Raw genomic sequence first — 25,544 nt, 5'->3', positions numbered from 1 at the left:
TGACTTTAGCAAAGTGGGAGGAAAATCTGGGCGTTGCTAAAGTTCCCTGAAAGAGGGCTGGCCTAAAACATTATGGGACATCGCCTATTCACAATTATTCAGCGCTTTGTAAATCTTCATGGTGTCAGCAGTCGAAATCTTGCCGCTTGTGGAGTTTGGTACCCATGTCCAAACAGGTGCCATGTCACCCTGTTGTGTAAGTGAGCATGTACGAAAGAAAGGGGTGCTTGCACAAGTAAACAATACAAGGTGCACTACCCGCTGCTCCCTAGACACTTCCAGGAACAACAGAAAGGCCACATTTGCTTCTGTTTTCCATTGTTATGTAACTATTATTTTGTTTTATTATGTATTTATTTGTCATTTGGTTTAACCATAACCTTCGACATACAATGCAATAAGGAAAAGGCGTTCGACATTTAAACATTACTATTTACCGTAAAAATGTCTATACCAAATTTACTAACAATTCATACAAAATTCATTTAAACATCATGTAAAAAAGAGCAATGCTAACCACATTCAAACGATTTTCATCAATTTCAAACAGCTCATAAAATCAACCAATGCCACCACAACTGAAGTAGAGACTCCCTGCAAACAGAACTCCCAAAATGCTCACAATTGAAAGAAACAGCTGGATACCCACATTTCTTAAACAATTCAATATGCTTCCCATACAGGGCAGGAAAGTACCCTAAAAGGTGTTTCAGAGATATACTCTCCGTTATGTTAGTTAAAAAACCTCCAAAAGTCTCTGGCTCCCTCAAGAGGAGCGCATTTATTCAAAACCTACCTGGTTAAATACAAATTCAACCTAAATCTTAACAAGGAATCTCGTATAAATTTATTTGGATAATGTGAAAGGCACTGTGCCACGGTTCGACTCTTTTTATGCTCAGTTTGAAGGTGTCTTAATGACTCGTAACCGTGAAAGCGCTCAATTGTTTCAATCCAGTCTAGCCTATGTAACTTTTGCTTAATGTTGCCTGGGTTGGTAATCAGGACGTGCTCTGTGCAGTCCATCTGTTTCGGTAATTTACATCAGTACTCTACCAGTCTAGATAACGTCTGCACCCTTCCCCTATGCTTTATGATGTTCAAATCCACCATTAAGGTGCCAGCCTGTGGGTTAATAAGCTTACAAAAAAGCTCTGAATCTTCCAATGAACTAAAATTAACAGTGATTTCATCCACCAGTTCATATCTTATAACTGCAATTGGCACAGAATTTGGCAACCTCAATACGTATCTCCAATAAGGCTGTCCTATTTCGGAAGGATATCAAAAGCCAATAGGGCCTGCACCTCGGTTCCACATAGTAACTTGGGTATCATTTTACCCTCATCAAATCTCAGCGCTGCCGGTAAGTGAAAATGTACCGTACTTGTAGTTCAGTCTACATAGCTGATTGTTTAAGGATTGACATCTATTAACTAACCTGTAATCTGTGGGGCTTCGCTATTACCGGAAACCCAAGGTAAAGGAAATGGTCTACCCTTTGCAGTGCATCCGATGAAATAGACCACTTCTTATTCGTCAAATTCCTCTTGTGGGTACCCTGCAACACAATTGTTTTCTGCAGATTGATTTACATAAAATTGTTGATGCATAGTTGGTAAAAGCATTGCTCAATTGCTGTAAGTCTCTCTGTGCACAATCAAAGAGCAGAAAGTCATCTGCATATGCTACCCAAATACATTTGAGATGACCCAATCCTGGAGGAGTAAACGCGACAAGTTCCATTGATTCCACGATATTGGAGACATATAAATTAAAAAGAGAAGGGGCTAAAATACACCCCCGTTTGACTCAGTATTTTTTGGGAAAAATAGCCTTCATAATCCAGCTTCGCCTGAATATTGGATTGTTCATGCATGTCTATAATAAGTCGCAATAGACCATGAAGTATTCTCCATTTCTTCAATTTACTCCATAATAGCCCCCCACCTATGGTGTCAAAAGCCGCTGAGAGATCCACTGAAGCAATGAACACTTATTCATATTGCTTAGACCACGCCAAGTTGTGAATACATCTTAGAAGGAAACCATTAACTGACATACTCAGATTCCTTCCAAACCATGTTTTCCACTTTTTAATACAACCAGCCATTCTCTGCCAACGATTAAGATGCATTAAAATCAACGATGCAATCATGTTACTATCAGCATCCAAAAAAGAGTTTGGGTGATAGCTTTTTGGGTTTGAACGTAAGCCTTTCTTAAAAATTGGTACCACAGGCCCTGCTCTCCAGGTGGCTGGAAATCATCGGTTTCAACAATTTGCTCCCTGTAAAAAAATAGTGGCCCAAGGAATGGCATCACTCTTAACAAGTACATTTGGCAGCTTATTGAAGCCTGGAGCCCAAAAGCTACTAATTCTACCAATTATTCTTAAAATGAAATCTTGATCTACCAGAAGATTCCAGATTACATTGCTTTCCTCCGTCAAGTCACCTAAACAGCAACTCAAGAAATTGTTCCAGAATACACATCTCTATGTGCCAGTATATGTGAAAGATCAGTAGATTAAGTTTATCTTGATATGATATGTCATTTATAACACGTCTGTAAACAAGTGTTTCTTGAGCTATTTAACTTGCCCATGGTTAGCCAAAATTACCCTGCGCACACTCTCTAAATGAACAACATAAAAATGTTCACACGACTTAATAGCAGTGACAATGCCTCCTGAGGGCCTGCCCAGACTTCCCTTGGTGGCGGGCTGAAAAAATGTGGACTAGCCATCGAGTTAAGGACACTCCATTAACCAGGTTTCCTGCAAGAGAATGATGTTGTGAGTTTTCTGTGTTACTCCAAGGTTTTTGACTGATCAGGGCAGAGCAGTGCACTAGCTAGCCTAGACTAATCCTGTGCAGCGTCTTTCTCCTGAGCATCCTCAATCAAGTTCTTAGATATAAATTGCACCTCCCTTGGATTTTGTGCTCCGACATTGACTGAAATGGCAATGTCTCAACATGATGAAGTCTCCTTCCATTGGTTAGGATGGCATAATCTACCTCCCTTTCCTGGGGAGTACACTGTTAGGTCAGAGCACAACTCACTTAATGATTTCACTTCCTCCATGATCGTTCCCAGGACAATATTAGATACAATGTTTATGACGGCGCCTTCGGTCCTGTGCAAGTCAATGAAGTCTACCCTCTCTATATCCCTAGTTGAGATTGCTCTCAAACCGGGGATTCCACCCAACAACCTCAAAATGTTTGATCGATTTGTGAATACATGATGATGTTCTGGCAGTAGGCTTTCCACAAATACTTTACTTACATTATCAGGACCAATTCCCTCAATGTCCATATTAGGAACTTCAGCTGTTATATGTGGGTCTTTACGAAGGCTTAACGAGGAAAACTTTTCTGCGTGCTCTGGACTCTATGATCCTTTGAGAATACTCTATACCTAATTCTTGGCCTTAACTATTATTATGTTGGTCAATGTTTCAAGACCTCACAGTTTTGTCCGATACCACAGAGAAATAATGTGAATTAAATAGGATCACACCATTTTGATGTGGGGGAGTCACAAATCAAATTGTTGATGGATGCCAAGCCTACTGGTTCCATATTCTATATCTCATTCTGCAACAGATTCACACACAAAAAAAGGCATTGCCAGAGCAAGCAAAGTCAATGTCACGCTCCCACCTCAACGTGTAATCGCTTTTGAAAGTCAGATGGCAGTGCACTTAAGGTTAAAAAAAAAACACACGCACATCAGAACGTGTTTGACAAGTCTTGTCATGTTATCAATGTTTCGAGAAGGCGAATAGAGGGGCCCGTGCGCCACGTTGGGTTATCAGGGTATTTAGTGGGATACTGACTGGCAGCATCACCAATGGTAAGGCAGGCAGAATGGAAGAAAGCACACCTGTTGTCTGATTAACGCCCATTCTTCGCCTTGCTTTCATCTTGTGTGAAGCCTGCAGCGGGCTCCCAGAGGGCGCATCTATCCTGCACGCCGGCTTTCTCTATGCACAGAGGGCGCATCTATCCTGCACGCCGGCTTTCTCTATGCACAGAGGGTGCATCTATTCTCCACGCCGGATTTCTCTAAGCACAGAGGGTGCATCTATCCTGCACGCCGGCTTTCTCTACGCATTCAGGGCTCATCTATCCTGCACGCTGGCTTTCTCTATGCACAGAGGGTGCATCTGTCCTGCACGCCGGCTTTCTCTATGCACAGAGGGTGCATCTGTCCTGCACGCCGGCTTTCTCTATGCACAGAGGGCGCATCTATCCTGCACGCCGGCTTTCGCTATGCAAAGAGGGCGCATCTATCCTGCACGCCGGCTTTCTCTATGCACAGAGGGCGCATCTATCCTGCACGCCGGCTTTCTCTATGCACAGAGGGCGCATCTATCCTGCACGCCGGCTTTCTATACGCATCGAGGGCGCATCTATCCTGCACGCCGGCTTTCTCTATGCACAGAGGGCGCATCTATACTGCACGCCGGCTTTCTCTATGCACAGAGGGCGCGTCTATACTGCACGCCGGCTTTCTTTATGTAGAGAAGGTGCATCTATCCTGCACGCCGGCTTTCTCTATGCACAGAGGGCGCATCTATCCTGCACGCCGGCTTTCTCTATGCACAGAGGGCGCATCTATCCTGCACGCCGGCTTTCTCTATGCACAGAGGAAGCATCTCATCTATCCTGCACGCCGGGTTTCTCTATGCACAGAGGGCGCATCTATCCTGCACGCCGGCTTTCTCTATGCACAGAGGAAGCATCTCATCTATCCTGCACGCCGGCTTTCTCTATGCACAGTGGGCGCATCTATCCTGCACCCCGGCTTTCTCTAAGCAAGGCTACCCCAGGTAATGACTGCTCGGTATTTTCTTCCATACAGACTTGCGGTGTTCGCTGCTGGCCAGCGTCTCTTTAAACAGTTCTCTCACCTATGGCACCCCAATCAAATTTTCAGGGCATGTTACAGTACACAATGGATAGCTTTCCTCCCAACCTTTCCAAAAGTACAGGTAAGTGACACGAGGTGCCTATTGCAGCAAAATAACAATGCAACAAGAGAAGCATTTCAAAAGTTTAAAAATAAAAAGCTTTTGCTGCAACCATCCCAATGTGTCGCGCACCGATAATAAATATTAGCAGCCGTTATATCTGGGAGAGTCTTCAGTGCTCCCCCTCGCTCTTCCTTTTGCAAAGACAGGCCTGTGTGTGCGCCTTTATCATGTTCCGGCAGCATTCAGCCACCGACCAGCGTCGCCCGGGACTTTATGCGGTAATCAGCGGGTGCCCTCTGCCTGCCTGAGAGCTCCGCGGAGCTTAGTTTAAACCCGAGACAGGCAGCGCATCACGCCCGCTGCTCCCACGGCACTCCGTGCCTGCGGCCTGTGGGAGCAGCGGAGGGCCGTGGCACGCATCTGTGGCAGAGGCAGCTTTTGGTGACTGGGGTTCAGATAATAGTGTGCCAGCGGGAGGCTGGGGGTGCACTGATCACCCAGCGGGAGTGGTGGATCCACCACTGGGCACAGTCCATGCGGCGTGTGCTTACACAGAGATCCGAGTGTGGGAGGCCATGAAGAAGCAGTGCTTCCTCTATACAGATGGGGGAGGGTGTGGGGTGCTTATGTCACACCCCTGCTAACTTCATTGATTTGAATCATGAACACAGATTTAAATGTGCCATGTGCCGGAGCGAGTTTTTCATCCAGTGCTATTTTAGTTTTTTGCATTCTGGTACTTGTAGTTTGGCTGGACCTATTATACAATCAGGATGACAAGTCTCCAAATACGAAGTAAAAACCCAGGGGCAGGCATCTTGAGATAGGTGAAGCTCGAATTTCACTTGGGGGGTTTCATTCCCACCCTTCCGCATTGTCCTTTGGGTTAAAATGCCCTCCATGGAGCTTAGAACTCCAAACTTCACCTCACCAAGACCCCAGGTAAAAACACTTGGAAAGTATGCCTATTGTTTGTTTGTGCTGTGGTCTATCAGCGGAAAGAAAGGTCGACAAGTTGAGTGCTCACCTCAGCAGACTCTGTATCCCACCCCTGACACCTGACAGGGTCAGATCAGTCCATCATGAAAGACGTTCATACCATATATGACGCGCTCTATTGTGTCTGTGTGTGGTGTGCTGGTGGGGATTTGCAGAAGTTATCATTGCACATTTTTATCTGGCTGCACCTACATCCACCCTGATTAATGAAGTGGTGCAACGTATATTTTTGCAGTGCAAAGTCATTTTTGCAGTACAATGTGACTTTGCACTGCAAAAACACACTTTCCACTGCTCCATGAATCAGGGTGTGTTTAGGAACTCAAACAGGTACCCTCTAATTGGGATGTGAGTGCTCCGGTGGAAGGACGCTCTGGGACATGTGCTTCCTTAGTTTATTGCATCTCCCACACCCCTTCTGGACACTTTGGAGCACTGTACTGGGACCAGACTTCCCACGAAGTAGTTCACCTCTGTGACATCTCTCCAGCAAGCATCGCTCCTCACGCCCCCACTGCCCAATCAAAACAACCCCAGGCCCAGCCCCTGCGTGTCATCTCTCCATCAAGCAATCACTACTCGTGCCCCCACTGCCCATCCATAACCACCCTGGGCCCAGCCCCTGCTTGACATCTCTCCAGCAAGCAATCGCTACTCGCGCCCCCCACTGCCCAATCATAACAACCCCGGCCCCAGCCCCTGCGTGACATCTCTCCAGCAAGAAATCGCTACTCGCGCCCCCAATGCCAACCCATAACCACCCCGGGCCCAGCCCCGACATCTCTCCAGCAAGCAATCGCTACTCGCGCCCCCCACTGCCCAATCATAACCACCCCGGGCCCAGCCCCTGCGTGACATCTCTCCAGCAAGCAATCGCTCCCGCGCCCCCACTGCCCAATCATAACATCCCCAGGCCCAGCCCCTGCGTGACATCTCTCCAGCAAGCAATCGCTACTCGCGCTCCCAATGCCAATCCATAACCACCCCGGGCCCAGCCCCTGCATGACATCTCACCAGCAAGCAATCACTACTCGCGCCCCCCACTGCCCATTCATAACAACCCGGGGCCCAGCCCCTGCGTGACATCTCTCCAGCAAGCAATCACTACTCGTGCCTCCACTGCCCATCCATAACCACCCCGGGCCCAGCCCCTGCGTGACATCTCTCCAGCAAGCAATCGCACCCGTGCCCCCACTGCCCAATCATAACATCCCCCGCCCAGCCCCTGCATGACATCTCTCCAGCAAGCAATCACTACTCGCGCCCCCCACTGCCCAATCATAACAACCCTGGGCCCTGCCACTCCGTGACATCTCTACAGCAAGCAATCGCTCCTCGCGCCCCCACTGCCCAATCATAACTACCCCGGGCCCAGCCCCTGCGTGACATCTCTCCAGCAAGCAATCACTACTCGTGGCCCCACTGCCCATACATAACCACCCCGGGCCCAGCCCCTGCGTGACATCTCTCCAGCAAGCAATCGCTCCCGCGCCCCCACTGCCCAATCATAACATCCCCCGGCCAGCCCCTGCGTGACATCTCTCCAGCAAGCAATCACTACTCGCGCCCCCCACTGCCCAATCATAACAACCCTGGGCCCAGCCCCTGCATGACATCTCTCCAGCAAGCAATCACTACTCGCGCCCCCCACTGCCCAATCATAACAACCCCGGGCCCAGCCACTCTGTGACATCTCTCCAGCAAGCAATCGCTCCTCGCGCCCCCACTGCCCAATCATAACAACCCCAGGCTCAGCCCCTGCGTGACATCTCTCCAGCAAGCAATCACTACTCCCGCCCCAGTGCCCATCCATAACCACCCCGGGCCCAGCCACTCCGTGACATCTCTCCAGCAAGCAATCGCTCCTCGCGCCCCCACTGCCCAATCATAACAACCCCAGGCCCAGCCCCTGCGTGACATCTCTCCAGCAAGCAATCGCTACTCGCGCCCCCACTTCCCATCCATAACCACCACGGGCGTGACATCTCTCCAGCAAGCAATCACTACTCGCGCCCGACACTGCCTAATCATAACAACTCCGGGCCCAGCCCCTGCGTGACATCTCTCCAGCGAGCAATCGCTCCTCGCGCCCCCACTGCCCAATCATAACAACCCCAGGCCCAGCCCCTGCGTGACATCTCTCCAGCGAGCAATCGCTCCTCGCGCTCCCTCTGCCCATGCACATCGCCTCGAGTACAGTTCCTCACTGTCCCCACATTGGCGCCCCCCACACTTGTCACGGCGCGGCCCCCCCACTGGGCCACGTTAGCATCGCCCGCAAGCAGTGTACATGCGTCCGCGTGGACGCTGAGACATACCTGCACATTCTATTGTCAGCAGATCATGGCCTCTTAAAGAGGCCACTTCTGTGTCAAGCACGAGGAGCAGGCCATCTTTACTATCGCACCGAGAACAGCGCGCCAGCCAGCGATGGCATTATCCCTGCGAGCCGCACTCCCCCGCCGCCGACTTCGCCTTGTCCAATTTTGGGCCCGATTCATGGAATGTTTAGCTCGGTGCGAAGTGACTTTGCACCAGTGAAAAGCGACTTTGCACCGTGCTAAACATTCAATGAATCGAGTGTACAGGCGTGCACACTGCCCGGCGCCTGCTTCAGCCCCAATCGGCAGCTGCCGCAACAATTCCGCCTACAACACAGTTCCGGAGTAAAGTGTGCGCACGTAAAATCACGACCAATCAAAAGAATCCATCTTGCCAATCTACCACTGCAGTACCACTTCTTCGGGTTTCAGCAGGTATAACATGCCCTGTTCACCCTCAGTGAACCACTACACACACAGCACAATCAAGTACGTCGGTGGCACAGCCAGCGCTCTGTGCCCCCTTCGGCTTCACACACCAGTCCAGTGCCCCATTCCCGAGTGCAGTGTACACTCTTACCCTCGACACAATGCACGGGACCTGCAACACTGCCCCTTGTGCGGTGTGCCCCTTCAAAGTTTCACCCCCAGCGCAGTCTCGCACTCCTTTCGCTATCACACCGGCGTGCTGGTACCTCTGTGAAATTACACACGTACCCCTTTCCGCATTATTTTCAGCACTTCATGCCTTCTTGTAACCACCCTTTTCAATTCTAGGTGTTCTTTTCAGCATGGCATCCACCACAAGGCGATGCTTCCGGCATTGCACCCAGAAGAGTGGGCCCCTTTCAACGCTAGACCCAGCATTACATCCAGCAAAATGTGCTCCTTTCAGCATTACACACAGCACAGTGAGTCCCTTTCCCCACAACCCCCAGCACAGGGTGCTTCTTTCGGCACTAGACCAATAACACCGTGTCCCTTTCAGAATTAAACCCATCACAGCGGGCCCCTTTCAGAATCACACTCAGAACAGTGTATGCTTTCAGCATTACACCTGCAAAGTGTACCTCTCGGCATGACACCCAGCACAGAGTCCCGGACAATGAGTCCGTTTCATGAGGACACCCAGCAAAATGTGCTCCTCATCACAGAACCCCTCATCAAGATTACACCCAGGAAAGAGCACCCCTGTCAGCACTACACGCAGAGCAAGCAATGTGACCCTCTCAGCATTTTCACCAGCACACCCGGCATTGCACCGGCACATAGTGCCTCTTTCAGTGTTACACGCAGCCGATGTGTCCCTTTCCGTGAACCACTAGCACAGTGTTTCCTTCCAACATTACACCCCGTAAAGACCCCCCTGTCACACCCAGGTTAGAGGGCCTCTTCCAGAATTACATCCAGCAAAATATGGTAGTGTTCTGAATGCAGACGGCACAGTGTGCCTCTTTCAACATTACACTGGCACAATGTGCCCCTCCCCTGGCTGCACCCACCACAGTGTGCCTCTTTCAACATTTCACCTGCACAATGAGCCCCTCCCTTGGTAGCACCCACCACAGTGTGCCCTTTTCAGCATTACAACGGCACAATGAGCCCCTCCCTTGGCTGCACCCAGCACAGTGTGCATCTTTCAGCATTACACTGGCACAATGTGGCCTTTCATGGCTGCACCTAGCACAGTGTGCCTCTTTCAACATTAAACTAGCACACTGTGCCCCTCTCATGACTGTACCCAGCATAGTCTGCCTCTTTCAGCATTACACCGGCACAATGTGCCCCTCTCATGACTGTACCCAGCACAGTCTGCCTCTTTCAGCATTACACCGGCACTATGACTGTACCGAGCACAGTCTGCCTCGTTCAGCACTTCTCCGGCAGAATGTGCCCCTCTCATGGCTGCCCCAGCACAGTGTGCCTCTTTCAGTATTACACCAGCACAATGAGCCCCTTCTGTGGTTGCACCCAGCATAGTGTATCTCTTTCAGCATTACTCCGGCAGAATGTGCCCCTCTCATGGCTGCCCCAGCACAGTGTGCCTCTTTCAGTATTACACTGGCACAATGTGCCCCTCTCATGATTGCACCCAGCACGCTCTGTCTCTTACAGCATTACACCGGCACAATGACTGTACCCAGCACAGTCTGCCTCTTTCAGCATTACACTGGCACAAGGTGCCCTTTCCTGGCTGCACCCAGCACAGTGCGCCTCTTTCAGCACTACACCGGCACAATGTGCCCCTCTCATGACTGTACCCATCACAGTCTGCCTCTTTCAGCATTACACCGGCAGAATGTGCCCCTCTCATGGCTGCCCCAGCACAGTGTGCCTCTTTCAGTATTACACTGGCACAATGTGCCCCTCTCATGATTGTACCCAGCACGCTCTGTCTCTTACAGCATTACACCGGCACAATGACTGTACCCAGCACAGTCTGCCTCTTTCAGCATTACACTGGCACAAGGTGCCCTTTTCTGGCTGCACCCAGCACAGTGTGCCTCTCTCCGCTTTCCACCAGCACAATGTATCCCTCTCATGAATGTACCCAGCACAGTCTGCTTCTTTCAGCACTACACCGCACCGGCAGAATGTGCTCCTCTCATGGCTGCCCCAGCACAGTGTGCCTCTTTCAGCATTACACCGGCACAATGAGCCCCTTCCGTGGTTGCACCCAGCAGAGTGTGTCCCTTTCAGCATTACACTGGCACTATGTGCCTCTTTTGTGCTGCACCCAGCACAGTGTGCCTCTTTCAGCATTACACTGACACAATGTGCCCCTTTCATACTGCACCCACCACAGTGTGCCTTTTTCAGCATTACGGCGGCACTATCAGCCCCTCGCATGGCTGCACCGAGCACAGTGTGCCCCTTTCAACTTTACAATGGCACAAGGTGCCCTTTCCTGGCTGCACCCAGCACAGTGTGCCTCTCTCCGCTTTACACCAGCACAATGTACCTCTCTCATGACTGTACCCAGCACAGACTGCCTCTTTCAGCACTACACCACACCGGCAGAATGTGCCCCTCTCATGGCTGCCCCAGCACAGTGTGCCTCTTTCAGCATTACACCGGCACAATGAGCCCCTTCCGTGGTTGCACCCAGCAGAGTGTGCCTCTTTCAGCATTACACCGGCATAATGTGCCTCTTTTGTGCTGCACCCATCACAGTGTGCCTCTTTCAGCATTAGACAGGAACAATGTGCCCCTCTCATTACTGTACCCAGCACAGTCTGCATCTTTCAGCATTACACCGGCACAATGAGCCCCTTCCGTGGTTGCACCCAGCAGAGTGTGCCTCTTTCAGCATTACACCGGCACAATGTGCCTCTTTTGTGCTGCACCCATCACAGTGTGCCTCTTTCAGCATTATACTGGCACAATGTGCCCCTTTCGTGCTGCACCAAGCACAGTGTGCCTTTTTCAGCATTACACTGGCACAATGTGCCGCTTCCATGGACGCACCCAGCACAGTGTGTCTCTTTCAGCATTACACTGGCACAATGTGCCCATTTTCATGCTGCACCCACCACAGTGTGCCTCGTTCAGCATTACACTGGAACAATGTGTCCCCTGTGGTTGCACCCAGCACAGTGTGCCTCTTTCAGCATTACACCCAGTGCTTAATTTGTGGGGGTGTTGGCCAAGGCTCAGCCCTGGCACTTATTTCTGAGCCCTGGCATTATTGTCGCAGACCCAGTTTGAATATGTGGTGTTTTAGCAACTTCATTATTGTAACCAGCCGTCACTTAGCAGACACCTATAGAATCAGAGCCACACGTACATGATGATTGTGTTTGAAGACACACAAACATTTGTCTCAAGTCAAGACACATATGTTATTTTATGTCTATGTTGATTGGCATTTGTAAATCACACATCTGCCATAGTCAGTACATAAGACCAACCCTAATAAGACGGTGGGAGTTGAAGCTTTGAACCCATTTATGTTGCCAGCCTGGGGGCAACCGTGGGTGGTGGCAACAGTGGGTGGGGAGCTGCCCATCATGATGTGTCATGGGCGTGTTAGAAAATATTGGAGCCCTGGCACTTCTTTTTTTTGTACACATTTATCACTGATTACACCCGCACAATGTGCTCCTTCCGTGGCTGCACCCAGCACCGTGTGCCACTTTCAGCATTACACCGGCAATTGTTCCCGCATAATTACCCATTCAGTACTGCACCCTCTGTAAGATACCCCTCTCGGTGAAGCACCAATCATGCTCCATGTAGAAGCATGCACGCACGTGTGCCGCCTTAAAAGGCAGACCGGAGCATACAACGCTCCTTCGCTGTCATTCCAAGCACACACGCCCAGTTCCACATCACTCCCAAAGCACATGGCAGCGCTCTCTGTGCATATTCACTATCACAACACATTGCACACATTTAGCATGGCACCCTAACCCAGTGTCTCGCCCCTATCTCACCACATGGTATGTACTCAGCATGGCTCCCGGACCCATTGTCTCGCCCCTATCTCACCATGTGGTATGCACTCAGCAGGGCGACCTAGCACAGTGTCTTGCCCCTATCTCACCACGTGGTATGCACTCAGTGTGGCACCCTTGCACAGTGTCTCGCCCCTATCTCACCACATGGTATGCACTCAGCATGGTGCCCTAGCACAGTGCCTTGCCCAGCATGGCACACTAGCAAAGTGGCTCGCCCCAATCTCACCACATGGTATGCACTCAGCATTGCACTCGCACCCAGTGTCTTGCCCCTATCTCACCACGTGGTATGCACTCAGCATGGCACCCTAGCACAGTGTCTCGCCCCAATCTCTCCACGTGGTATGCACTCAGTATGGCACCCTAGCACAATGTCTCACCCCTATCTGTCCAAGTGGTATGCACTCAGCATGGCACCCTAGCACAGTGTCTCACCCAGCATGGCACCCTAGCAAAGTGTCTCGCGCCGATCTCACCACGTGGTATGCACTCAGCATGGCATCCTAGGACAGTGTTTTGCGGCACCCGAACCTAGTGTCTCACCCCTATCTCACCATGTGGTATGCACTTAGCATGGCACCCTAGCACAGTGTCTCACCCCAATCTCTCCACGTGGTATGCACTCAGTATGGCACCCTAGCACAATGTCTCACCCCTATCTGTCCAAGTGGTATGCACTCAGCATGGCACCCTAGCACAGTGTCTCACCCAGCATGGCACCCTAGCAAAGTGTCTCGCGCCGATCTCACCACGTGATATGCACTCAGCATGGCACCCTACCAGAGTGTCTTGCGGCACCCGAACCTAGTGTCTCACCCCTATCTCACCATGTGGTATGCACTTAGCATGGCACCCTAGCACAGTGTCTCGCCCCTATCTCACCACGTGGTATGCACTCAGCGTGGCACCCTAGCACAGTGTCTCGCTGCACCCGAACCCAGTGTCTCGCCCCTATCTGACCACGTGGTATGCAGTCAGCATGGCACCCTAGCACAGCACGGGTTCACCATCAAAATACGCTGACCCCTTGTGTCCGTTCGACCACATGGTACTCATTCCGAATGACACACTCACACAATGCTTGTTCGCCATCACAACATACAACACCTACTTAGTAGGGCATACGAGCTCAGTGTTTATTTTCTATCTCGACACCCAGCACCCATTCAGCATGGCACAGTAGCAACCTGTCTGTTCACCATCACAACACGTGCCACCTATTGAGCATGGCATCAAAACCCAAGGGCTCATCTCTAGCTCAACGCACGTTTCATTTTTAGCATGGCACCCTAGTGCAGTGCCGGTCCATTCAGCTATGGCACCCTAGCACAGTGCCGGACCATCATCACAACACATTGCGTCCATTCAGAATGGCACCCGAGCACAGTGCCGGTCCATTCAGCACGGCACCATAGCACAGTGCCGATCCACCTTCACAACACGTTGTACCCAATCAGAATGGCACCCTAGAACAGTGCTCTTCCATTCACCATGACACCCTAGCACAGTGCCGATCCACTTTCACAAAGCGCGGTACCCATTCAGAATGGCACCCTAGCAGAGTACCGGTCCACCAACACAACACATGATACCCATTCACCGTGGCACCCTGCCATCGTGCCGGTTCACCACCACAAAGCGCAGTGCCCATTTAGCATGCGACCCGACTTCAGTGCCACATTCCTATCTCAGTGTATGGTACCTATTTAGCATGGCACCCTAGCACCCAGGGCTCAAGTCGAGGGTACACGCGGGTGGACTCAGTCCCCTCAGCTAAAATGAGAAACATTGAATGTCCTCTTTGAATTTATGTCACCAGGTTTGCAGGCCGGACACTTCAAACAACTAAAGATGAAATTTCCCATTTCAGTGCTGCAAACTCCAGGGAAAACATTTGTATTGGTTTTGGAGTTTAAAACGTGCACACCTTTCAACATTTTCAAAAACACTATTAGATAAAAATATCCTCTCTTGTTTTTTATTTTGTGTGTTGATTTTGTGAAAGGCAAATCCATTCGTCCTGTGCAATTTTGGTGGTTATGCAAAGCCAATTTCATGAAATGTGCATATTTCACCTTCAAACGTTAATTCATGGCGACACGTCCCACTGCATGTGTTGATGAGTCCCGCCTCTTTAATTTTTAGGAATTGGCCCCTGCTAGCACCCGACTGGTTAATCATATCAACACCTGGCAACCCTTCAGCATGGCTCTTGAGCTCAGTGCCTCTTCCCTATCAAAGTGCTTTGCACCCAGGCAGAATGCCCAAAACACATGGCGCTCCTTTAGCACGGCTCCCAAGCTCGGCACCCCTTTGCTAGTACAGCTGATCGCGGGCTGCAGCTGGAGCCTCGGACGTGCACGCTCAGAGGATCTGTGCCCCAATCGGACACCCTCCCCCGCCCCAATCCAGGGTGTTTCCACTGTGAAGAACAGTCGGCTATAAATATGCAGACTTTCACCTGTCGTGGGCGCCCCGTCTCTCGTTCATTATCACACCCAAATGCCGAGCCTCCTGGGCGTCGCGTCGGTTCGCGCGGCCGTCCCTCCCGCGCCGCAGCCGAGCATCAAGTGCCCCTTTCCAATGACGCCTGTGGAGTGGGCGCCTTCGACTTCCCACAGCGAGCGCAGCACGTCCCTGCTAAGCGCAGAGTGCACTTTAAGCACAGCCTGGCGGCGCGTGCCTTCAAACCCACACTCGCGCAGGGTTTCCCTGCAACTTCACGCCTCGTTTACACAATGTATACCAGCACACTCGTGTGGCGTTTCGTCTTCAGATCAGCGTGTTCTGTGCCCCCTCGTCGCCCACCTGGGCACACTGTTACCATTCATAACTTCACCCGTGCATTGGGCCCTGTCCAATGGGTTCACGGCCTGACCATAGTACATCACGCCTGGGCACCACGCATCACCTGGGAATGTGTACTGCCACAGTGCGCAGATTGCGCGTGTTTCAGAGTGACCCCCGTGCTGCGGCCCCTCCCAGCACTCTGCCCTCTGCCAGACCGCTGCACCTACCTCTTCAGTGGCGCGTCTCGCTCTGTCTCGGCCTCCCGGTGCCCGCACCCTGGTGTCCAGGCGCTGCCATGGTCCGGGGTCTGCGCCCCGGCGGTGCCTCGGTTCTTCTCCTGCTCACAGGCAATCCATGGTCTTCCGCGCCTCCTCGGCACATAGTATGCAGGGAGCCGTCATGTGGTCTCCTTCGCTAGCAAGTGCCACACGCGTCAGTCTACTCCCGTGCAGCTGGCATGGGCACTGCCGGCAGAGTGATGCCGAGGTCCCCGAGCGCAGGCTGATACCTGCCGATCCTGTGCACGGGCCCTACTCCATGCAATTTCCCGAGGTGTCCCTGCATGCAGACTTGGATCTCCGCGGGCTGCCACTCGTTCTCCCCACTACAGATAGCCTGTGGGTTCTGCAAGGGGGTGCTGTGCCCCGCGGGCTGGTGCGCGCTCCCCACGTGCTGCTGTAATGTCTCTGCAGGCTGCGGCTGGGTCTGCCTCGCCACAGGCCGATGCCGTGTCCCTGCTACCGGTGCCGTGTCACTGATGCTGGCGTCCGGTCCATGCAGTTGGTGCTCTGTCCTGCACACCGGTGCTGCCTCCTTGCAGCTCGTGCCGGGGCTTTGCAGGCTGGCCCCGGCCCCTGCAGGCTGATGATCTCTCCCTGCAGGTCTGTGCAGCACCCGGCTGTCGGAGAGGATGCTGCCGTGCCGCTGCAGAGGGATGCCGGCGATGCTGCGGCTGCGCTCCCAGACAGATGCTGGTCCTGCTGCTGCCGCTGTCTCCGCTGTGCACCTCGCTCTCCTCCCGCTCCAGAGACAGAAGGCGCTGCTCGCCCCTCTCCGCGCAGAGACAGAGCTCGCAGACTATACCATCTGAAAAGGGGGCGCGGTGGGAGGGACGCGCGGGGCTAGGCGAGCCCACCTCTCTGTAGAGAAGAGCGGACGGAGGGGGCGACGGAGCAGTGAGCGTGAGGTGCCACTGGGTACCGGTTCTGCTGCCGCTCACACCCGCTTGCGGCCAGTGAGGAGCGAGCAGAGGAGCGGCGAGGCAGAGGAGGAGAGGGCGATGAGGATGGCAGTGCCCCGAGAAAGACAGGGGAAGAAGGCGGCTGGCAGAGGAGGAGAGCCCACAAAGAGAAGAGAACGATGAGGAGAAAGGAGGATGGGGAGTGGTAGAAGGGAATCGACAGTGGGCGAGAGGGAAAGACACAATGGGAGCACCCCGAGAGGGGCGAGGGTGACACAAGACAGAGGAGAAGAGGGGAAGACGGGGAGAGGCGTAGGAGACGAGGGCAAGAAGGTGAAAAGACCGCGTCGGAGAGGGAATGGCTGGATGGATGCACCCTGAGAAGGAGAGGGGTGGGCGGTAAAAGACCGGGAATGGGAAGAAACCGGAGAGAGTAGGGTCGGCTAGAATGACCCACAGAATACGTAGTAGTATGGAGAGAGTCCGTTTGGATGGGAAGAGGCAGAGGAAGTGGGGTGAAGGGTTGTATGCAACGCGAGCAGAAGGGGATGATGAGAAGAGATGATGGGGAGCTGGGAGAGACAGGAGGGGGCACACGAGTATATGGAGGATGTATTGTAAGAGGATGGGAAGTGACAGACGAGGAGAGGTGAGAACAGGAGTGGAAGGGGCAGTGAGTGGGAGATGTGGACACGCAGTGACAGAGGAGAGGGGAGAAAAGGAGTGGCAGAGGTAGCGCAGAAGAGGAGAATGGGAAGTAACAGACGAGGAGAGGTGAGAACAGGAGTGGAAGAGGCAGAGAGTGGGAGATGTGGACACGCAGTGACAGAGGAGAGGGGAGAAAAGGAGTGGCAGAGGTAGAGCAGAAGAGGAGAATGGGAAGTAACAGACGAGGAGAGGTGAGAACAGGAGTGGAAGAGGCAGAGAGTGGGAGATGTGGACACGAAGTGACAGGAGAGGGGGGAAAAGAGTTGTAGAGGTTGAAGGGAAGAAGAGGATGGGAAGTGACGGACGAGGAGAGGTGGAACAGGAGTGGACGAGGCAGTGAGTGGGAGATGTGGACCCGAAGTGACAGAGGAGAAGAGAGAAGAGCAGTGGCAGAGGTGGCGTGGAAGAGGAGGATGGGAAGTGACAGACGAGGAGAGGTGAGAACACGAGTGGAAGAGGCAACGAGTGGTCGATGTGGACATGCAGTGACAGAGAGGGGAGATAAGGAGTGGCAGAGATAGTGTAGAAGGGGAGGATGGGAAGTGACAGACGAGGAGAGGTGAGAACACGAGTGGAAGAGGCAACGAGTGGTCGATATGGATATGCAGTGACAGAGAGGGAAGATAAGGAGTGGCAGAGATAGTGTGGAAGGGGAGGGTGGGAAGTGACAGACAAGGAGAGGCGAGAACAGGAGTGGAAGAGGCAGCGAGTGATAAATGTGGACTCAAAGTGACAGGAGAGGGGATAAAGGGAGTGGCAGAGTTTGGGAGTAAAATGAGGATGGGAAGTGACAGACGAGGAGAGGTGGAACAGGATTGAAATAAGCAGAGAGTGGGAGGTGTGGACACGAAGTGACAGCGGAGAGGGGAGAAAAGGAGGGGCAGAGGTATGGGGGAAAGTAGAATGAGAAGTGACAAAAGAGAAGAGGCATGAGTGGAAGAGGCAGTGAGTGGGAGGTGTGGACACAAAGTGACAGAGGAGATGGGAGGGGAAAACATAATGGGAAGAGGCAGTGGGGGAAAATGGAGCTGGAGTTGACACAGTGGGAGATGGCAGCGGGCAGATGGCAAGAGTGGCGAGCACTGGAACTAGTTGAATTAGAGATAGTAGCAAAGTAAAGACGCATCAGGACCACAAAGGGGGGGAGGAGGGTAATGGCACATGAGAAAAGGTGAACTAAGAGTAGTAACATAAGGCCAGCACAGAGATGGGGCCACGTGAATATAAGGAGTGGGGAGCAGCTCCAGGGTATATGAGCCAAGACAGTTTTTAGGGGGTGGTGAAGAAGGGAGTGTGAGTAGAGGATGGGCAGGGATAGAAGGCGAGGGGGAAATATAGCAATGCGTGACATGCAGGTCAGCTTTTGTACAGGGTGGCATTGCTCATGCCGGGAGTTAGCTGGCATATGGGGCTGGACTGCACGTCATGGATATGATATGATAGGTGATTTATAACGCACTTAATACCCAGAGGTTTCTAAACGCGGACCATGGAATCGAACCTGTGGTGCTCTATGTAGTCTTGCTCCCAAGGCGAGCATGTTGCCCCTGAGCTATCCTCGGATCCAGTAGCAGAGCCCTCCGGCACTCTAGGAATGCACCGCGCTGCACCTAGATGCCATGCTGAACGGGCGCTGCAGCTTCGGACACCGAAGGTGCCCCGCACTTCAAAGCCAAGCCTGCAAGCCCTATCGAAGCAGGCCAGGTCACCGGCTAACCCGGGCCTGCCTGCACAGTCAACCACGGCTGGAGAAACCCCCTGGCAGAAACAGCCACGGTTCCCGATGTGCCTGGAAGCAGCCTCAGGCAATTCACTGTGTGCATAGGGCCTGCTGCACAACTACTGTAAACTAAAGCCTTCCGTAGAGTTCAATAACCTGTGGACCGAAGAGGTTGGTGACTGTCCCCATTATCCCCGCATGTACCACACAAAACATTGTGTAAGTGTTGGCAATAAAAGGCTGTGGGTTTTTATTGCACATTACGTAATAATATACAAACACATCATAATAATCGTAATAATACATAATGTATACTTTGGGCACGAGGTCCAAAAGTTACCCCCTCTGGCCCGTGCTGCTACACCTGGATGGGTTACTGGCCTCCAGGTTGCCCCCAAAAGTTGCTACCAATATCCTCTTACCGCCAAGTTCTCTATTATTTCCCAATAAAAATGTGCCATCCCTTTTTCTGACAGTTATGTCCCATCCCCGTGGAAAAACTTTGGGTTTGCCAGGGATATTGCGCTATGCTTGATGAAATGAAACCCTCTGCTTGTGCAGAGTTTCTCTACTTCTCTGTTATATTTCTTCCTGGCTATATCGATGGAAGCGGCCGTTAGTATCACAGTATCACAGTGATTTCCTGACGGTGTAGGTTTGACGCTCTACGTGATGAGGTAACAAGGTTCTTTCCTCTATCACGCTGTGGCTGCGGCTGATCACCCCTGTTCACCGAAACAGAAGCCAATTGCTGCTCGCTACGCGCTGCAGAGGGTCCCACGGAAACTGTATCGCACAGACTTCAGACCACAGAGCAGAATGCAGACTAGAGATGAGCGGCAGGCAGTAACGTGGTAAACAGAAACTAGGTGCTCTGAGCAAACATCTATTGTGTACAAAAGAAAAGGCTATCAGAGCAAGCTATGTTGTGCTTAATAGTACCAAGCAAGCATTTATGGTCTATAAAAGGAAAGGGTACTGCCGCAAGATCTGTTGTGTCTAACAGTGCCAACCACCTAATTGCGGTCCCTTCAACTCTCCCATATTGCAGTAAGCTTTGTATAAACGGAAAGGGTACCACAGCAATTTCTGTTGTCTTCAACAGTGCCAACCAACCAATAGTGGTCCCCTCAACTCTTGCAGAATACAGGAAGCTTTGCGAAACTCGGCTGCATGTTTAAACAACATGTTACAGCTGTGTGCAGGAAGCTTGGTGAAACCTGGCTGCATTCTCAAACAAACACGTTATAGCTCTAAAATAGACCATATGGTCTTGTGATTATAACACCTGGTATTATAATTTTCAATTAGTGAGACTGCAGAGCACTGAAACCTACATTGCTGTGATAGTATTACCAAGAGTGCTGACTAGAGCATTGTGTTCCTCATTCACAGTGGCCACAAATACTGGGACTAATTAAAAAAAAATAATGACGCAAAATGGGCAACTGTGGAAGGAAAATGTGCAGCACAAACGTCCCAATTTACACAGTGGAAACAAGTACAACATCCTAAAAAATTCCAAATGGCATCAGCTTCTTTACTGAAAATCCAATTTTGCCAAATACAGATATTTATGCAGTTGCCACCTCTTAGTAAATCAGATACACCGGTTACATATTTTGTGCAGCACAGATTAGTCCGAACCTCCAGTCTGTGCGACCTTTTTTCGCCTTTCTGACACATTTTGGTAATGTTACACATTAAAGATTTGGCCCACAAGCCCCCAATTTTATACACAGATGTGAATTGTCCCCAGGGATGTTTGTACACAATTTGACATGTGCAACATGGATGCTTTTCTGGTAATACAACATATATCACCATTTCTGTCCAGAGTGTGTCACGACATTCTACCAAGTTTTCAAACACAGCCCACAATTCCACTTTTACACGTTGAAAATTCCACATTTTTACCAATTTTGACAGCTGAGATATGTCTTTTTAACATTCTTTATAAGATAGTCTTAAGACAAATGGGAGTCATTGTCTGTCATTTTTTTCTTCCCAGCTAACACCAACTGGCAGTTTCTTCCAAGCAGGATGGGGGGCCTTTCTCTCAATTGAAGGTTTGATTGCCCTTCACACTTGACAGGTGAGTGTCCAAAGACTGCTATTGTCCCAGCCTGGAGGAAAGACGAATGTCTGATGAGCTTGTTAACTCCCATTGTCCTTTCTGATACAAAGATTTTCAAGCTGGCAATTAGCAGTTTTGGGGCCCTGGAAGTTTATGGTGTGCCTCACTTCCTAAAGGAAGTTACAGGGCTGGAAATTGAACAACTGGAAGACCAGGTTTTTTTTAGAGCTTTCCAACTCAGCTCAGTTGATATAAACATCTTTATTTCCTGATTTTTGATTCTTGATTTAACAAACCGATGAAATAAAAATAGCCTATGCATGTATTATCACCAGCCACATAATCCCTTTACATTGCCAAGTAAGCAAGCCTTCATTCAACAATTTACTTTTAAATAGGCAATTTTTCTTCAGTCAGCAAAGCCCATTTTACCACATGTAGCACATTCACACACTGCCATGCAGCTATGGTTATTCTCTTGAATGCTGGAGTTATTCTGCAGTATGGATATGTTTAAACAGGCATGGCCCAGCTATTTAGAGTCTTTCTCTGAACAGATGATCTTTAGATACTTTTGCAAAGCAAATAGATGTGTTTCCTGTGTAAAATGAAAACAAAGCACTTGGTTGATTTGTTTCCAAGCTAAGATGACGGGGCCTGTCATTCAGGAACTAGACATTGTTCTGCTAATGCACAATGATTTCTCCTGGCCATGGCTGGGCCTTTTCAATCACAGCAGTTTCATAGTATCCTCCTCGTCCCCATCCCGTGAGGAACAGTAAATAATGTAATAATAAACGTGTCTTGTTTGATGGTTTCTTCGAGAGACCGCCAGTGACCTGAAGCCACGCCCCCTAATACCAGCATCATTAAACCAGGCCAGCCCCGCACTCCTGCACGCGCTCCGAGAAGTAGCTCGGAAGTAGCTGTTCTGCTGTGTTCTGCGAGGAGACTACAAGCTACGTGTGGAGAAGATGTACTAAGACCCTTATTACTCCTCTATTGATTGACCAGAAACCATGCCCCCTAATACCAGCGTCATTAAAACAGGCCAGCCGCACGCTCCTGCGCGCACGCTACAAGAAGTAGCTCGGAAGTAGGTGTTCTGCTGTTTTCTGCCAGGAGACTACGAGCTACGCGTGGAGAAGATTTACTACGACCCTTATTACTCCCCTATTGATGTAAAGGAACATTTGTGGACACTCTAATTTATTTATCACTGTTCAGTGATAATTATAGTTCTTTTTACTTTAGTGATCTGAAGCCACGCCCCCTAATACCAGCGTCATTAAAACAGGCCAGCCGCACGCTCCTGCACGCGCGCTCCGAGAAGTAGCTCGGAAGTAGGTGTTCTGCTGTTCAGCTGCATCAGCTATGGCGGCTCGGCTAGCGTGGCTTATGAAGTTCTTTTCCATGCCCGAGCATGATGAGTACGGCATCCCATTATTTGTTCATTAGAATCTTCTAGGTGCTCTTAGGATTGCTGAAGTTCTCTCATATTCAGAATATTGAGGTAAGAATATTGTTCGCGTCCAGCTGCATTTATAGTTGATGTTCCTGTTAAATTGGGGACGTCCATCACAGTTTGGGCTGATACTGAGTTAAACTGCGTGCGCCACATGTCAGTGGCAACTGTATAAAGGTTTAAAGATAACATATGTAGTGATAACTTTGTGGGTACATATTGGTAAGGAATCTAGGTCAGGGCATATGGTTGAAGTTTATAAAAAATAATACTGTGGCCCTTCGTGCTTCCTGCTTGTCTTAATGTCGGCCTATAGAAGCAAAATAATTCAGAAAGCAACCTTTGTTCCCAAGGTATTGACACATCGTGCGAGTATGGCATTGGTGTTAGGGACTACTTTGTCTGGCTCATCCGACACAGATGATGACCTAATTGAAAGTGCAGAGACCTGTTCAAACGATTGTGGTGGTTCTGTAGATACCGGCAATGCTGCTTTTCCCGTTTCTTCTCAAAGCCTGTATGAAGGGAGCGGCAGCATGGCTCCTGATAATATGCTTACGTGTGATCTAAATTCCAGTTTGATGTTTGACAACACGCCCCCCCTTTTTTAGTACAGTCGACCATTCCTTAATGGGGACTACACAACACCTGGAAACTATTATAGAGGGTGAGGACAATCAACACTTCAAAAATGGAAAAGCAACATTGGATAATAAGCATGCTAGTGTAAATGGGCTCATGTTCATAGAGCTCATGAAGCAGTCTAGACTGCTGAATGAAATGGTTCTGGCACTTAGGGCTCTACCTGATTTGTGCTCCAGAACGTTGAATGAGTGGGAGGTTAAATGCAGTAAGAAAATATCGAATTTGGACTTGGAGGGTCATGTTAACTATGCTAACTCATTAGCCGCAGGACACCAGGATCCCAGAAGTGTACCCATACTTATTTCCGATAATACCATCTTGGGCCAGGAAGACGTGCAAATGCAACAATCCAATGAGAACATACTAATAGATGGTAAGGAAAGTGGTGGGAATGGATCAGTATGTCGAATGATTCCGAGTTAACAAAAATATCCAAAAAAACAAGTGAAAAAATGAAAAAGAAAAAAAATCTTTCACTGCCCAAGGGTACAAAAAACAGTTTGCATAAGTTCATGAGAAACCTGGACTTACGAACTGCTTGTGATGACTTTCAAAATGATAAAGAAGGCCTGCATGAGTCACGTACAAATGCAATGCCGAGCGCTGCAATAGGGAATCTTATGTCACGTGATAGACAAATTGCTAATGCAGAAACTGGAAACAGACCAGAGAAAGAGTACTCTGAGGGCGCTTACAGATTAACAGATGCCTTAAAACATAAACAGGTGACAGATAGGATTGACAAAAACCTTAGGCTTATGGAAAGAGGTGTGGCTGACATATTTGACATTTTTAAAACCCAGAAATACAGTATTGCGCCAACACACCCTCCTCATTTGGCCTTATGTCACCATTTGTACCCCCTCACTTGATGAGTGAGTCAGTAGTCTGTGTTGGCGATTTGCAGTCACATGCATATTCAGTACCTGACTCTGACCATGTAGTCAGCGAAATACCGAATATACAAGCGGGAATGTGCATTCATCTTCCTAGGGCTGAGCATGTTAATTCTGTCACGGTGAATCTTACTAAGGCGGTTGGTTGTGTGCCCCCTCAGAAAGGTCTTACAGAGCAAGATGATTGCTGCATGGTTGAAAATATTCTAAAAAGACAGAGACTGAGTGAAAGTAAGAGTGTACCGCCGAAAGTTGCCACCTTGGATCAAATAGCATGTGGGTCTTTGAATCTTGATTCTTGACTTGTAAATGAAAAGCGGGGGCAGAATTGTATGGATTCCAAATTAGCGCCAGAAGTTGTAACACATAGTGAAGGTCATGCCCCTGATGAAGTTACAGAATACAATCTGGGATTCGTGGTTGAAAATATTTTTAAAAAGTAAATTTTCCACAAGTTGTAATGGATAGCGGAAAGAATCAACTGGAGACCCTCTAACCGACTGACGAGATCTGCCAACACCTTCCTACTGGAAGTCCCCAGATTCAAACTTACCACAGCGGGCGGTGCTAGCTTCCCAGTTAGAGCTGCACAAGCATGGAACATACTCCCTTCTGACCTTAGATGCCCCTTACCCTACACAAGATTCAGATCCTACGCTCTCAAATGGCTGCACAACAATGACATGCAACGACCCTCACCCTAGCAGAAATGACACAACCTGCTAAAATGATACTCTTATATGCTTAACCCTTGTTATTTTATATGCATTGTACCACCCACTGTATGTGACCACTGTTTTGCTGTGTTAGCCTGTGTCAGGCTTTGTAACTAAGTTTCGAGTCCTCTTGTACTGCTGCGCCTAGATGCCCACGGGCTCGGAGCGCATTACCAAATAAATAAACAAACAAACATATGCTCTAATTGAATCTAACAAAAATACAATGTCAGGGGCATGGTGGAACCTATTCGCAAGGCGGAAATGGTATATGACCCTCCTTGTAGAGTGCCTGTTGCCGACAATGGTCCTGTGTCAACAGGACGAAGTATTCAGACCAATGTGCCTCTTGGACATCTAATTGAACGGGTCTTCACAAATGAGCATAGCTTAATCTTGTACTATGTACTTGAGGAAGGTGGCCCCAGTTCCCTGAACAGACCATACATTTTGAATTTATTTAATGAAATTCCTGAACTCTGTCTGATAACATCGACAGATATACAACTGGTGGACTTCATTCGCAATTTAAGATATGATTATGTGTGGCTGATCATCAAGTTTCCTCTGATTAGAGCACTAC

General features: G+C 49.9%; 1 protein-coding gene across 4 annotated transcripts in view; it reads right to left on the bottom strand.

Moving 5' to 3' along the window:
- The window catches only part of TENM1 (teneurin transmembrane protein 1), a 2,006,416-nt gene extending 1,990,122 nt beyond the window's left edge, over nucleotides 1-16,294 (bottom strand). For all 4 annotated transcript variants that reach the window (XM_069612654.1, XM_069612656.1, XM_069612655.1 and 1 more), the window contains exon 1: nucleotides 15,782-16,294. The gene's annotated coding sequence lies outside the window, so the exon portion shown is untranslated. The remainder of the gene's footprint in view (nucleotides 1-15,781) is intronic.
- Between the last annotated feature and the right edge of the window lie 9,250 nt (nucleotides 16,295-25,544).

The sequence above is a fragment of the Ambystoma mexicanum genome, chromosome 5p, assembly GCF_040938575.1.
Source record: "Ambystoma mexicanum isolate Mex_15411 chromosome 5p, UKY_AmexF1_1, whole genome shotgun sequence".
Classification (NCBI taxonomy): Eukaryota; Metazoa; Chordata; class Amphibia; order Caudata; family Ambystomatidae; genus Ambystoma; species Ambystoma mexicanum.
The sequence above is the reverse complement of the archived record's forward strand: the minus strand, read 5'-3'. Positions and strand labels throughout refer to the sequence as shown.